The following is a 16,610-nucleotide window of genomic DNA, read 5'->3' on the forward strand; positions in this document are numbered from 1 at the left end:
ACTTTATTTTATTTTATTTATTTATTTATTTATTTATTTATTTTGTCTTTTTGACACAGGGTCTCACTATACAGTTCAGGCTGGACTCAAGCTCACTGTATAGCCCAGGCTGACCTCGAACTCCCAACGATCCTCCTGCCTCAGCCTCCCAAGTGCTAGGATTATAGGCATGCGCCACCACGCCCGGCTATGGCTGTTAACTTTAAAATGAAAATTATTATTCAGTCCTTTTCAGTACGATTGGGATAACTTTATGGGTATTGGCCTCAATCTCCTTTCCCTTAATTTTCTTTTTCTTTAGCTGTTCTTGAGTTATTTTCATTTTGAATTTTCTTCATATAACTGCAAATAGGCTTTTTCCATCCCATGGCCCTTTTCTACCAAGATCATGCATAACCAATAAGTGAGTACCTTTTAAATGCTTACTAATTCGTGGGGTCACAATAACTCAGTTAAAAGAGAGGGAGTGGAGAAATTTACATTCTAGTCAACCAACAATTTTTAGAATGTTGAGCTGACTTTCAAGTGTTCCCGGAAAAAAGTTGCAATCTCAAATTCTAATAATTATTTAACCTACAGATCAAAAGGCGACTGTTTTAATTATATCAACCTCACTCAAGAGTTTTTACCAAAACCAAAAACACCAGGCAGAAAACTCAGACCTCTGAAGACAGCGATCTTAAGGGTTAGGTGTGAAATTGTGTACAGAAAGAAAGAGAAGCTAAAGGCAGTGAAATAAAGGATACATGACACAACTGTCCCAGGGGCCACAGAAGATATTCCAGTCTCCCTGATTCCTGCTGTCTTCCAAGCCATAGTCAGGGAAGGTACAACTCATGTAGAAAGGGAGGTTGGAGAGCAAAGTATCTGGCTTCTTTGAATTGTCTAGAGTGACAAAGGGCTCTTCCCTCCCTCAAGCCCCATACACTGAAAAATTTCTCAAGGTTAGGAAAAGTTGCATTGAGATTATGAAATGCTGACTGAAAAATGACATGTGCCCCATATAAATGGCTGTGGTGACCTCCTATATGGGCAGGACATGTACCACAGTTTCTCAATTACTACAAATTGTCTCTTTGAGGCAGTGAAATAAAGGCTTTTCTTCAGCTCACTGACTGCAGAGAAAACATATCTGTCTGGTTCTAGAAAACATTGTCCTTAGAGTTTTAGAGCAGCTCTTAATGAGGCTTCTTATAATTTTGAGTGATTAGGAGGAAAATATTGTGAAACCAATTTAACATAATTTATGTGGTCTACTGTGTATTAGGCTCTGAATATCATTGAAGATAAAAAGATGAAAAAACAAAGATGCTCCTTCAAGAAATGTATCTACTTTTTTCCACTGGATTTCAAAAAATATCCATGGCCTGGAGGTATAGTTTAGAATAGATCATTTGCCTAGCATCTATAAAGCATTGGGTTTGATCCCAAATTTGCAAAAGAAAAACTCCCAGTAATTGTGAGCAAAATAATAATAATCCTATTAAAAGAAAAGAGTCCTCTGGTAGACTCTGCTCAAGCCATGATTTAAATTTAGAAACAAGCTTTATTTAGTCTGTAAAAGGCAGAGTGTGATTAAATAAACCATGTAATGTTGAGCCTCAAGCTTGTAAAAAAGAAGAGCAAGTCAAGCCCAAGCTCATATGAGAGAGGAAATTACAAAAACCACAGCAGAAATTAATGCAATGAATACTAAGAAAACAATGCAAAGAATCAATGAATGAAAGAGTTGGTTCTTTGAGAGATTAAATGAAACAGACAAACCATTAGTCAACCTTATCAAGAAAAGGAAAAAAGGACCCAAATCCATACACTTAGAAATTAAAAGGTCAAAATCACAACAGATCCTGCAGAAATCCAGATCATTATCAACATCAACTTCAAAAACCTCTACTCTAATAAGATTGCAAGCACAGAAGAAATTCCTAGATACATATGAGTTGCCAAAGCCAAATAAAAGAGATAAAAATTCTAAATAACCCTATGCCAGTCAGTGAAATTGAAGAAAAGATTTAAAAACTACCAATAAAGAGAAGCCCAAATTCTGACAGATTCACTGCTGAATTCTACCAGATTTAGGATCTAATGTCACTACCCCTCAAACTTTTTAATGAAACTGCAATACTCCTAAATTCATTCCTAGAAGAAAGCAGTACCCAGATACCAAAACTAGAGAAAGATCCAACTGAAAAAGAGAACTACAGGCCAATCTCCTCAATAAACAGATATAAAATCCTTCAATCAGATACTCACAAATAGAATGCAGCTAATCATCAAGAAGATTGTATGCCATGACCCAGGGATGCAAGCATGGTTCAACATACATAAGTGAATAGCTGTAAAATACTACATTAACAGAACCAAAGACAAAAACCATATGATCATATCAAAAGATCTAGAAAAAGCATTTGACAAATCTAGCATCCATTCACCATAAAAGCTCTACAGAAATTAGAATATAAGGTCTTTACTGCAATCTGATAACACAATGGCCAATATCATAGTAAATGGTCAAAAACTGAAAGCTTTCACTCTAAAATCAGGAACAGGACAAGGATGCCCATCATCGCCACTCCTATTCAATATTGTTCTGGAAGCAATAGGAAGAGCAATTAGACAAGCTATGGAAATAAATAAGGATAGGAAATAAATAATGAATAAGGGTACGAAATGAATAAAATTATCATTATTTGCTGATGATATGATACTTTACATAGAAGACCTCCAAAACTCCACCCAAAGACTCAGGATTAATAACAAAATTTGACAACATAGCAGGATACAAAGTCAACACTCAAAAATCAATATCATTTCTGTATATAAATAATAAAGTCACTGACAGAAAAATTAGGGAAACAACACCTTTCACAACAGCATCATGAAAAATGAAATACTTAGGAATCAGTCTGAGAAAGGAAATAAGACTTTACATGGAAAAGTATAATACTCTGAAAAAAGAGATCAAAGAGGATATCAGAAAATGGAAAGCTATCCATTGTTCTTGGATCATCTAAAACAATATAGGAAAAATGCACATACTTCCAAAACCAGATTTCGGGGGCTGGGGATTTAGCTCAGTGGCACAGCGCCTGCCTGGCAAGTGCAAAGTCCTGAGTTTGATTCCCGGTACCGGAAAAAACAAAAAAACCAAAAAAACAAAACCAGATTTCATTCAATCCCTATCAAAATACCAACAGCATACCTCACAGAACTAGAGAAAACAGCTGGGTGTGGTGGCACACATCTGTAATCCCAGCACTTTGGAGGCTGAGGGAAGAGGATAGCTGAGTTTGAGGCCAGTCTGGGCTACAAAGTGAGTTTAAGGCCAGCCTGAACTACACAGTGAAACCCTGTGTCAAAAAGACACACACACACACACGCACACGCATACACACACATACACATGGAAAAGAAAACTAGAGAAACCAATTTTAAAATTAATTTGGAACCAGAAGAGACCTAGAAGAGCAAAAGCAATTCTGGGCAACAAAGGCAAGGCAGGAGGCATCATAGCCCCTGATTTGAAATTATAAAGCTACTGTGATAAAAATAGCATGGTAAAAAAAAATAGCATGGTACAGGCAAAAAACAGACCCAGGGATCAATGAAACCGAACAGAAAATGCAGAAACAACTCCAACACACTCAGCCATCTCACCTTTTCAAAGGAGCCAAATACCTTCACTGGAAGAAAGATAGCCTCTTTAATAAATACCACTAGAAAAACTGGCTTTTCACACGCCAAAAACTAAAAGTGGACCCATATCTCTCACCATGTACTAGAGAAAAACAAAAAAAAAATCAACTACCCAATTATTAAAACAGAAATATTTAATATGCTGGATGATAGAAGAGATAATACTCTTGAAGACAGAGGTGTGGGCAAAGACTGTATGAATAAAACCCCAGTCACACAGGAAATATTTCAAAGAATCAACAACTTTTATGACAGCATGTTAAAAAGCATTGGGGCCGGGGATATAGGTCAGTGGCACAAGTGCCTGCCTAGCAAACATAAGGTCCTGTGTTCAATTCTTGGTACAAAAAAAAAAAAAAAAATTTAAAAGCATTTGTACAGCAAAAAGAAACCACCAACAGAGTGAAAAGACACCCACAGAATGGGAAAGAAAATTTTCCAGCTATTCCTCAAACAAAGAACTAATCTGTAGAATATATAAAGAACTCAGAAAAAATCAGACCCTTCAAATTTAAAGATCCAGTCCAAAAGTGGGCATCTGAAATGAATAGACACTTCTCAGATGAAGAAGTAGACATGGCAAATAAATATATGAAAAGATTTTCAATACCACTGATCATTCAAAAATGCAAATTAAAAGAACACTGACATTCCATCTTACTCCAGAAAGAATGGTTATTATCAAGAAATCAACCAAACACAAATGCTAGCAGGGCTATGGGGAAAAAGGAACCCTTTCCCATTATTGGTAGGAGCGTAAATTGGGACAACCACTATGGAAATCAGTATGGAGGTTCCTAAGAACTAAAACTAGAGGTTCTATTTGACCCAGCTATTCCCCTTCTTGGTATCTTCCCAAAAGAGTTAAAAGTGTCATGTTACAGTGATGTAGGCACACCCATATTCATAGTAGCACTATTTGCAATAGCTAAATCTTGGAAATAGTCCAGATGACCATCAACAGATGAATGGCTAAAGAAATTGTATTTTAATATACAATGGAGTACTATACTTCCATAAAGGATAAACTTGAAATATTTTAGGTAAATGGATTCACCTAAAGATCATAATTCTAAGTGAAACAAATTGGGCACACGTGCTTAAATATCACCTTGTTTCTCTTGTGTGAGAAGCTGAAAGAGTAAATAAGGACCAAAATAGAGGATAGATACTGGGAAGCAGGAAGAATATGTTCAGTTGTGAAGGGGAAGAAGGGATTGTGGAAAGGAAGGGAAAAGAAAGAGTGAATAGAAGGTGGGAAATGGAAAGGAAGGTTTTATAACTGGGGTGGGAGGAAGGGTTCAAGGGAAGGGTGGGAAATGGGGAAAAGAAGAAGAATCAAGATATATTATGTATAGGTACAAATTCCCTATGGTGAATATGGTCATTATGTATATGAAAACTGTACCAATAAAATTAATTTTTTAAGAAAGAAAAGAAAAGATATACCCTCAAAATCACACCCACAGGGACCTGCTTCCTCAAAGCAGGTCCTACCTCCTAATAACTTACTTAGCTGGTGACTCATCAATGAATTATCCACTGGTGAGATTAGCTTCTCACAATCTAGTACCTCACTAGGTGTTTTTGATCCAGTCACACTGATGATTGAGTCTGACTGTAGCAACTATAAAATTATTTCCTCTTTCTATGTTTTATTATGGAAAATTTGAAAAATGTGAGGCTGAAAAAAGAATAAAGGAAACAATCTATCCATATATAATCCCTTCATAGAAATTTTTTGAGGCATTGAGATAGGGTTTCATAACCTAGTTTATGTTGGCCTTGAACTCACTATGTAGCATAGGGTGGTCTTGAAGTCACAGTGATCCTTTTGTCTCAGCCTTCCGAGCGCTGGGATTAGAGGTGTGTGCTAGCATGCCTACCTTCTAGAAAATGCTATATTTCTGAAAATGTACAAATATATTCAGAAGCCACTAAAAAATACCGTTTCCAATAAAAATCTAATATATTCAGCACCATTTTGATGGTGCTTTGTTAATTGTAAAGTTCTATGCACATTCTGTGCTTTGCCTATAAATTTATGCCATTGTAATATTAGATAAATAAGCCATAAAATGACTGCTATGGTACATAGGGACCACTATGAAAATAAAACTCATCATCTCCAGGAATTCCATTGTTTTCAAACCAGAATAGGGAGGAAATTGGTGGGAATTTACAGAGACTGTCTAATGGACATGGCTATTGGTGGAGGTAGGGGCTGAGACAAAACACACCATATCTTTTATTTTTCTTATTATTATCCATCAATCTTTATAAAAATGAAGATGAAATCCAATTTAAAAAATATTACGTGCGGGGCTGGGAATTTAGCTCAGCGGCACAGCGCTTGCTGGGCAATACAGATCGTGAGTTCGATTCCCGGTACTGGAAAAACAACAACAACAAAAAAAAATAAAAATAAAAATAAGAAATATTATGTGCAGTCCAGAAGCACCAAAACCAAGCAACATTTTAAGGAGTAGTTACAATGTTGCATATTTATTTTCCAAACATGGCCACGTATCTCATACTACCTGGTCTTCTTATAAAGTATTTTCTTTCTTCCCATCGCGTGATGGGTCTGGGCTAGAACTTCTATTCTCTCACCTGGTTCAGACTTCATGAGTACCTTAACCAAAAGTATATGACAGAAGGATGTTGTGACTTTCAGAGACAGGTCATCAGTGCCACACATGTTCACCTTGATCCCTTTGGGTCTCATTGGTGATGCCATCCGCATGTAATAAGCTGAATGTTCTGAGGAAGCCTAAACAGCCCTATGGAGGTACTACATGGATGAACCCTAAGACTACTTAGACTGAGACTCCTGACCCAGCCTGCTGTGAGCCCATCATTGCTCCAGCCACTGTCAGACTGCAATTGCATTACAGTCCTCAGCCAGAGGCACCTTACAAGCCTTTCCAGAACTCCAGACTACAGAAATCATATGAGCAATACAAAAATGATTGTTGTTTTCTACTCAGTTTGGAAGTGATTTTTCAAATGGAACAATAAGTAAATGGAAAGCATAAAAAAGAGGATAGGGTCAGTTCTCTGTCCCCAGATTCACATAATTTATTACTTTGGTATCAACTGTAAAGTTCTGCTTTCTCCTTCCTACATGCACAGTCCCCTGGTCTGGTCCCTTGCCCAAGAAGAGGGGAAAATTAATGTTTGCTGAATACATGAATAGTCTCCAATGGCTGAGCATTCTTATCCTACATTCAAGAAACTGCTTCTGGGGAAAGTTAACCAACATTACACACCCTTGTATTCTCATTACTCTCCCCGAACAGGAAACACAATTGTGTGCAAAAAAACCCGTCCAGATAACTCTTCCCCTAGAGTTTTGCTTAAAATCCTTACTAACTTTATTTTGAATCATAGTGTTTGCTTTTTGTTACAAATTGTAATGTGCTGTCTTTAAGTCACTCTGCTAGTTCTTGAGTTATTTTATCCATTATAAAGTTGAAGAGTAAGTGTTTCTACTTTTGCAGTAGTATATATCAGTATGGTCCTGGGAATCTTGTATACTATTATTTTGCATCCTTCAAGTCTTATAACAACCCTTAAGGGAAGGGCACAAGTGGGATTCCCAAAAAGGGAAGATTAAAAATAACTTTAATCAAATCAAATATAAAAAATTTAAAGTATTAGTTTAAGCAGTTAATGCAATTAGTAACTGGGTAAATATACAGAGTATCTGTCTAGTAAGATCCATTTTCCCTATAAATTAGAAAAAAACCCCAAAAGTTTAGAGGCCAAATTGGTGTGAAAAATGGGAACACAAAATCACTTACACAAACCAACCCTTTTGATGCGAGCACTAGTGTTCACATGTTCAAAGTGTCGGGAATCAGGAACTCAGCTGTCATTATGGTCTTCTCCTAACTCTCTCCCTTTCAGCATTTCTTAGTTTGCTTTTTCCTACTTACTTATCCCTGCACTGCTCCCAGGATTGACTTTCTCAAGCCTAAAAAATTGCTGTTAAAAAAAATGGTAAAAAAAAAATTGCTGTTAGTATCTATTTGTAGGGAGTGGCTGAAATTGGAAATTGATTACACATGTGAGGGGTGAGACAAGGCCAGTAGGAAAACAAAGAGCACCTCGGGCAAGCCACTTGATCAAGCTGCTTCAGTCCAGAGAACCCCAGGCCTTGAGACAACTGAAGCAATCAGTTGCTAGGCAAAGCTGTGTCACGTGACACTAATTTTGCCATCTGTATAAACAGCCCTATCATGGTTGAGCAGCTAACTTTCCTCCCATCAGGAGAGAGAGGGCTCCACCTGACCTCAGCTTTTGTCTCTTATTTTTATTTTTCCCATCTTCTCACAGTCCTACCTCTGACCCCAACACCAAGAGCTGCACAGGACATGGCAGCTATTGAGTTCAGCTTATCCCCAGAGAGAAAGAGACTCTCTTCCAATAGCTCCAATTAAAAAAGTGATTGTTACCATCAGAATCATCAGAGCCTGTCTGAAGCCTGTTCACTACATAAAGCTATTGTTAAATGTAACCTCTTTTTAAGCTAATATTCATAAGTATTTGCTTAAAATATGTTGAGAGGAAACTAATTTTTAACAAGTATATGCAGATAGTAATCCACTTACTAATTTACTTCCATTACCAGTCAATATTCCACAAAATGTTGTGGTTAAATATATTCTATTCATTGTGTAACTGTTGTTCTGTTCCCAAATTTCTTTTAAGAGTTCTTCAAATCAGAGAACTGCAAGAGGGATACATACGCACTGCATTTGGATCTTACAAAAGTGCTCAACAGAAATAAGTTGGCATAATGAGGATTTTGAAAACCTGCAATAGATCTGTCCACATTGATTGGAATAGGCCAATTTGACTTTTTCTCCAAGTTCATTGCCCCAGGAAAACTGCATTAGTTATAATTTACATGAAAGATTACTTAATCCTGGCTCAAGTTGTCCTCATACTGTTTTAATTAATATTCCTATCCAAGACAAGCATGATAGCACTCAGCAGTAATTGTAGCAGTCCAGGAGGCTGAGGCAGAGAGATTGAAAGATTGAGCCCAGCTAGGGCAACTTAGCAGCTTAGCGAGAGTCTGTCTCAAAATAAATAATAAAAAAACAGGCTGGGGTTGTAGCTCAATGCAAAGAGTTCAATCCCTAGTGCTGCAAAAACAAACCAAAAGTTGTTCTTGTCTAAATTTATGTTGTTTGCTCTTCTTTTGTGGCCTTATATTTTATCACTTACCTTGGAAAATAGAAGCCTTCTTTTATTTATTTATTTATTTATTTATTTATTTATTTTTAGAAGCCTTCTTTTAATTTGAATCTCATTCTGTTTTTCCTTCATTGATGTCTTTTAGTTCTTACCAATCTTTATTGTAAACACCAATCGGCTTTTTAAATTTTAGTTTACCTAATTTAAAATTTCTTCTTAGCCTTTGATCTTTTGTCCCTAGTACTTCATTTTTCATAGTCTGTGCTTATTATCAATTTATTTGTGAAAGTGGAAGAACTCAGTCAAAAGGAGGTACGGTCCTATATGCTTAAGGAAATTAATTTTCATTCATAATAATAGGGAAAGGCAAAGTTCAGAAAGATAGTCAACTGGTGTATCATCCCTGATTTGTCTTCTTTTCTTGTCTTTTTGAGACAGGGTCTCGATATGCAGCTCAGGCTGGCCTTCAGCTCACTTTGTAGCCCAGGATAGTCTTGAACTCGCAGTGATAGTCCTGCCTCAAACTCCCGAGTGCTGGGATTACAGGCGTGCGCCACCACGCCCGGCTTTTGTCTTCTTTTCTTTCACCGGCTTTAACCAATTTGAGACTTCGAAGGAGTGGCATGGCTTGTTCATCCCATTTCTGAAGATGGGAACTACATTTCCCAGAATCCTCTTTCCTTTGTGGTTCCAGTTTAGAATTGCACAAAAGAGGAATTTGTATGAGATTTGGAAACTGAGTGAAGTTGAAGCAATTGCACCCAGAAGGTCACTGTGGTGAGACTGGGCGACAGAGGTAGATGATCCAAGAGTCCCAGCTTGTCCTGGTCCACTCTGCGCCGGCCTCTCTTGCCACCTGCTGGTCCTCTCATCAATAGCAGCGCTGCATCATCTCGGGACCGAGCCTCAAACACCAACAGTGATGGCCACGCAATGTTAATTTTGGGTTTTTTTTTTTTTAGGCGGGGGTACCAAGAATCCAACTCAGGCCCTCATGTTTGCCAGACAGGCACTGCACCACTGAGCTAAATCCCCAGCCTTACCACACAACGTGAACTGTTCCCGAGACGCCAATTGCCAGAGACCGCTCCACGGTCTCTGCAGTGCCACTGGTCACACGTTTTTCTTTAGATTTTCGCGCCCTCTGCAATTGCTTTCTACCAATGAGCCACATCCCCAGCCCCCTATGTTTTTAAAACATAGTTTCACCTGCATCCAACTTGTAGAAATTATAACTTAATTGTTCTGGGATGATGCTGTCACATTGATATTTGTATAATTCACACACAGGGGTCAAAGTATCCTGCCAGAATGGAGAACCACTGCTTTGATCAACCGTGATTCATCCTCTGAAGCAACTGTGCACTACTGCCAGATAAAACCCAGGTACTGTACAAGGAAGAGGGTGTGAATGAGGGCTGAGGGAAGGAGAATCAAGGCTTATTCACATAAATTATCTCACCTAAGGATGATATATAGAATTAGATGGAAACGTGAAAAACATCTCCACTTGGTTTGCATTTTAGTTACTTTTTTCATTGCTGAAACAAAACACCTGACGCCCATAACTCAAAGGAAAAAAGTTTCTTTTGGCTCAGTTTGTAGAGGTTTCAGTTCATAGTCGAGTGGTTCCAAGGCAGGGCACCATGGCAGAGGAGAAATAGCTTAAAGGAAGGTGGTGGGAAACAGCAATCAACAGAGGAGAGGGAGATGACCTTTCCAGGCCACGCCCCCAGTGACCACATCCTCTGGCCAGGCTTCACCTCCCAGCATCTCACTTAGGTGTAAATGCCTCTGTGGGCTAATCCATGACCCAGTCACCTCCCCAAAGCCCCACCTATGAGCTCATGAGGGTTTGGGGGACATCTAAATATAACATAACAGTTTGCATCCTATCACTAAGAGCTACCTGGCTCTATAGAAGCTATTTATTTAACTCTAGGAATGATAGCACATTAGCTATTAGGATAATAGCTATTCTACCCTAAACCTTCCCGAGTTACCAAACTGTGGCATAAGGTTTGTGAAATAGCTACCCCTTTGTGAGGCACATCATTAATTACCTTCATTTAATTATGCAATTGATAAGATAATTTATTATGAAGGTAGGGGTTGAGAAGATGTTAGCCAAAGAATGCAAGGTTTCATTTCTTGAGATCTATTGCACAGCATGGTGACTACAGATAATAATAATATGTATTTCAAAATTGCTAAGAGCAGACTTTAAATGTTTATACCACAAGAAAAGGGATAAATATATGAAGCCATGGTTATGTAATTTGCTTGATCTAGTCATTCTGTGATATATAGATAAATCAAAATATCATAGTGTGCCCCATAAACATAGAACTATTTGTCAGTTAGAAATTTAGAATTTTTAAAATCTCTGTAGTTCTGAATTTAAATAAAAAATACCAACCTGGCCAGATGTAGTGGTGCACACCTATAATCCTACCAATCAGGAGGCTGAGGCACGTGGATTGCTATGAGCTTGAGGCCAGCCTGGGCTACCGAGTGAGTTCAAGACCAGCCTGAACTACATGGCAAGACCCTGTCTCCAAAAAGAAAAGAAAGAAAGAAAGAAAGAAAGAAAGAAAGAAAGAAAGAAAGAAAGAAAGAAAGAATGAACAAGTATCAGTATGATTTGTATAAAATTTTTTTGCACAAAGCATTTTCAGATATACACATGAATGTTTGTCAAAGGGGTTCCGGAGCCTGTATCACATTTTTTAGACCTCCTATGAGCTAAGTGAATTTCTTTTTTGTTATAAAGTTTTTAAAAAGGGCTAGGGACTTAGCTTGCCTAGTATGTGCAAAGCCCTAGGTTCAATCCCCAGCACCACAATAAATAAATAAATAAATAATGTAAGTTTTAAATTAAAAGTTAAAAAATTGAAAACAATATACATAAAAATAAAAAAAATAGTTTTACTTTGTCCACTGCAAAGATCTGGGAATAATGACCAGTCCTGTAGCAAGTCATCTCTAGCATGCAGATTATGGTCTCTAAATACCATTTCAAATAAAAAGAATTGGCACTTTTTAGGGAAAAGGCAGATTTCTGACAGGCTCAGAAAATGTATGGAACGAGGCTAGAATGTCTTCTTATAACAGAAAGCAAAGAAATGATCGACTCTATTGGGGTCACATAAAAAACTGTGGTGGCAAGTTTAAGAACCTAACACTGTTCAAAGACAGGACAATTTGAATATCAACAAGAATAATGGATTAAGTCATTGCAATGGATTAACATGCAACAAATTCACACCGATGCTTAAAAAACAGAACTTCTTGGTTACCTTCATAGCACAATATGAAGACAAATTATTTTTTAGTTTAGTAAAGTATGTATTACACATTTATTCTGCCTTTCTTGTATATATATATATATATATATATATATATATATATATATATATACAAGCTTGGGCTACATAGTGAGTTGTGTCTTCTGTTAAGTTATAAGTTATATTCTTCTGTTCAGTTATATATATATAACTTAAACCCAAACTCTGGTGGACCAAAGTGTTATGTCTTAAGTCTCTGCCTTTAGTGTAAGTTCTGAATGAGATTCTAATATAATTCTTAAAAATCCTTGGCATTTTGCTTCCTTGTTTATGGAGTCACTCTGTTGAACAGACCCTAGGAAAAGTTTGAAGGAACAGTCACCATAAACATAGATGGAAGATACGCAAAGGTCTTCCTTAAAGAGACCTCATGTTGTAAAGTGGCTTAGATTTAGGAACTAGGTAAAAAATTCTGAACCCCATTACAGTGACTTGAGTTGTTTTCTGACAAGAAGACACAATTTTTTACTTAAAAATGTCAAGAAGCATCTTAATATACTTCCCATCTATTTCATTCTTCCCATAATTAGGATCATCACTGTAGCTCCCAGGGGAGAATGTTTCATCTCCTTGGTTTATTGTAATTTTCCCTATTTTTTTTTTTTTTTTTTGGTCTTTTTGAGACAGGGTCTCGCTATGCAGTTCAGGCTGGACTTGAGCTCACTTTGTAGCCCAGGCTGACCTCGAACTTGCAATGATCCTCCTGCCTCAGCTTCCCAAGTGCTGGGATTACAGGCATGTGCCACCACGCCCAGCTAATTTTCCCTATCTTATCTCTGATACTTAAGCATTGGTAACTGGCCTGTTGGCACTGCAAGGTCCTGTCATTCTCTGGAGTTGGCCTTCCTATTCCTTTGTGGAATCTTGAATACAGATGAAACCCACCACAGGTTTCATCACAATGTAGCATCCTCCTCCTCAATCTGCTTAATGCCTTGGTGTATGTTAAGTCGTGTAGGCCACGAGGGCTATGGTTCAGGTTGCACGTTCCTATTTCTGTTCATATTTCAGGTCAACATTTTAATCTTTCAAAGTTGAACACCTTTTGCTAAAACAGAGGTTCCAGAAAGGTTTTCTCAGGACTTGCAGTGGTGCTTAACAATGTCTGAGAAATACACATTAGGCCCTAACCTGGCCTACTGAATCAGAAACTGTGGGGTAGCACTGAGCTGTCTATGTCCTAATTATGGTTTCATATAGGTTGAAGTCTGAGAAGCATCATCTTAGTGAAGAAGGGTAGTGCATTTTGACTCTTCTAAACATGTCTTAAAATTTTCCATATTCTTTATTTCCAAAAATATAGTGGACCCTTGAATTAAAAACTCAATTCATTTTTAAGGGTTGGTTGTAACTCAAGTTGATTGTAAATCAAGACTATTTTTCCCATAAGAAATAATGGAAATACTCATAGTGCATTCCAAAACTCCAAAGCACCCCTTAACTAACGTTTCCAAAATAAAAAATGGATAGTATGATGTGTGTAATTTACTAGAAAAATCAATAATTTTCCTAGTGAGTTCACTAAAAAGTTATAAAATGTGCCTAGTTTATCAGAAAAAATTTCACACTGTAGTCACCATTCAAGTTGACACCTTTCATTGCAGGAAAGGAGGGTGAAGTGGAAGGTAGTTATTGTTTGGAAGGAGAGTTCCCTTCCAGAACATTAGGAATCTGACTCTCTGTGGTCCTTTCTCTCCTTGGGAGAGTCTGTAGCCCACAATGACCACTTCTGGCTCACTGGGTCTCAACCTTTTCAGAACTAAAAGCTGATCTAAGGCTGTCTGTTTCTGTCTTTTAACACTGTTCTGTAGTGCGACATAACATTGTTATTAAGCAAGTGAATGCAACAACTGGCTTTTTCTGTGTCTGTATGGGTCTTCTGTACAAATGTTTGTAGCTCTGTACATTTTTTCAGAATTTCCTTTATCTTAGAGGCAGAACTTTGCTGCACTAATTGTTGATACTCCCCGTCCTCTTCAGAAGGCTCCTCAGTTGCCATTCTCTGTTGCTCGGCCAGAAGTTGCTGAAGTTCCTCTGTAGACAGCTCCTCTGAGTGTTCCCCCACCAGTTCCCCAACATCACCTCTGTCTACCTGCAAGCCTATGGATTCTGCTACAGTGACAGTGTCATCAACCACAGGGTCACCTGAAGGCTCACGCTCCTCTACACAGCCTTGAAAGTCTCTCTCCTGTATAATTTTAGGCCACACTTTCTTCCAGGCAGATCTCAGTGTCCTTAGAAAGACATTGGCTCAGGATTTCTCAATAACCCCACAGAGGAAAGGATGTTGAAATGTTCCTTCCAGAACTTTTTAAGGGTTAAATCTGTATCTGAGACCACCTGGAAGCACTTCAGGAACAGTTCCTCAGTGATAGCTTCTTAAAGTTAGCTATGGCCTGCTGGTCCACAGGCTGCAGGAGAGAAGTTGTATGAGATGGGAGGAACTCAATTATGAGCCATGGGAATTTTTCAGCCAATTCTTCCAAATCTCATGGGTAAGCAGGAGCATTATCTCTGACAAGGGGAGCCAAAGTGGTAAACATTTGTCCTGTAGATATTTAACAGTAGGACAGAAAATCTCCTTGATCCACTCAAGAAAAAGTACTCTTGCACTTTCATGTTAGATCTCCACATGGCCCCTAGCCTATTCTTCATGACTGTATGTTTTCTGAACACTTTAGGGGTCTCAGAGCGATAAACCAAGAGAGGTTTTATCTTGAGGTCACCACTTGCATTGGCACATGGCAATAAAGTTAGCCTGTCCTTCATAGGCTTGTCACCTGGCATTTTCTTCTCTTCCTTGGTAGTGTATGTTCTCCTGGGCATTTTCTTCCAGAAAAGGCCAGTTTCACAATAAGAGCAAAAGCCATTTCTGTGTCATTGTTTTTAAGTGGTGTATGTAATTTTGTCCACACTGGCTGCTTTACCATGCCTAGTTACGCTGTAAACCCCAGTTCTCATTTTAAAATTGTGAAACCATCCCTTATTGGCACAAAATGTTTCATCATTATCACTCATTGGTGGATTATCCTTTATGAGATCTTCATTTATACCCGTTGCTTTTTCATAAATTATAGATGCAGGCTATCACCTACCATCTGCCTTTCACTTATTCACACTAATAATAGCCTTTCTACCTCGGGTAACACTGTTGGTGGTGACTTACTAATTTGAGTAACACCTTTAGCAACACTAGCTTCTTTATACAAATCTTTCCTCTGTAAGATTGTTGAGATGGTGGATTTCGCCATGCTGTTTATATTAGCAAGAGAAGTCACATCAATACCACTGTCATATTTTTCCACAATTTCCCTCTTCTTTTGATTGATTGCTTTCTTTACCTTTCTTTTCTTCCTTAGCTTCTTTTCTAGCTTTCTGGGGGCTGTTTTGATAGCAGTAATCACACCACTTATATAAAGCACTGATTGAATTCAGGTCCACAAACATGTGCCTGTGGGCTCAGACTGACACTTATGTACACCTACACAAGCTTTTCTGGCACTGAGACTCTTTGTCTACAACTGCACAAGTGGACAGCAGTGTAGTTGTAACTCAAGACTTTGGTCCTAAATTAAACCTTATGGGTTAATAATACCCCTTAGTCATTGCGGGCTGATCAGGTCCAAAATCTCCCAAATGAGTGTACAACAAAGGTTAAATAAAAAGAAGCAAATGGAATGATTTCAGGAGGATCAACGCCATCTCACAGAATTTGAGATGTACTCAGGGCTAAGACCAAGACCTTCTCTGGGTGGCCCATATTTATTTGGTTATCAGAACGGAGGGTAGTATTCAAAAAGGGCAGAATTACTCAAGGATTTCTCCAAGTAAGGTATAAAGTTAATCCTTAATAAGGATTAAATTAATCCACCCAGGAATGAGATGCCTGAGGCTGTAGTCTTTATCTAATTGATATAGGATCCAGGTGTCCTTGGCTGTGAGCTTGTCTTACCCTTTGAGGCTTTCTAGCTTCATCTGCCACTACAGGTTTTAGTAAGGATTAGTGACTCACAGAGCTTCACTTACTATGTTGTCACCCACTTCCAGACAAGTGGACAGATTCACAAGTAAACATAAAAAGCCAATGGGTTAATTTAAATCCTGCTTGGGGCTGCTTCATAGGGGTTTCCATCAAAACCTAAAATTCCAGTCATAACCCAAGTTGTTCATATGTGAGCCCAGTCATAATTTGCAGGTCCACTATATGTTGTATTTCAAAGACAGGAATCATATATTTGAAATTGTACAGAGGTTAGAAAAGTTAATTTTTTAAGGATTTGGAATATGTTTTTGTATATTTCAAACAGGATGGTAAGGATGATCCTATAGGGTTAAGGATGTAGCTCAGTAGTCAACAAC

The sequence above is a fragment of the Chinchilla lanigera genome, unplaced genomic scaffold (genome assembly GCF_000276665.1).
Source record: "Chinchilla lanigera isolate Chin_1 unplaced genomic scaffold, ChiLan1.0 scaffold00101, whole genome shotgun sequence".
Lineage (NCBI taxonomy): Eukaryota > Metazoa > Chordata > Mammalia > Rodentia > Chinchillidae > Chinchilla > Chinchilla lanigera.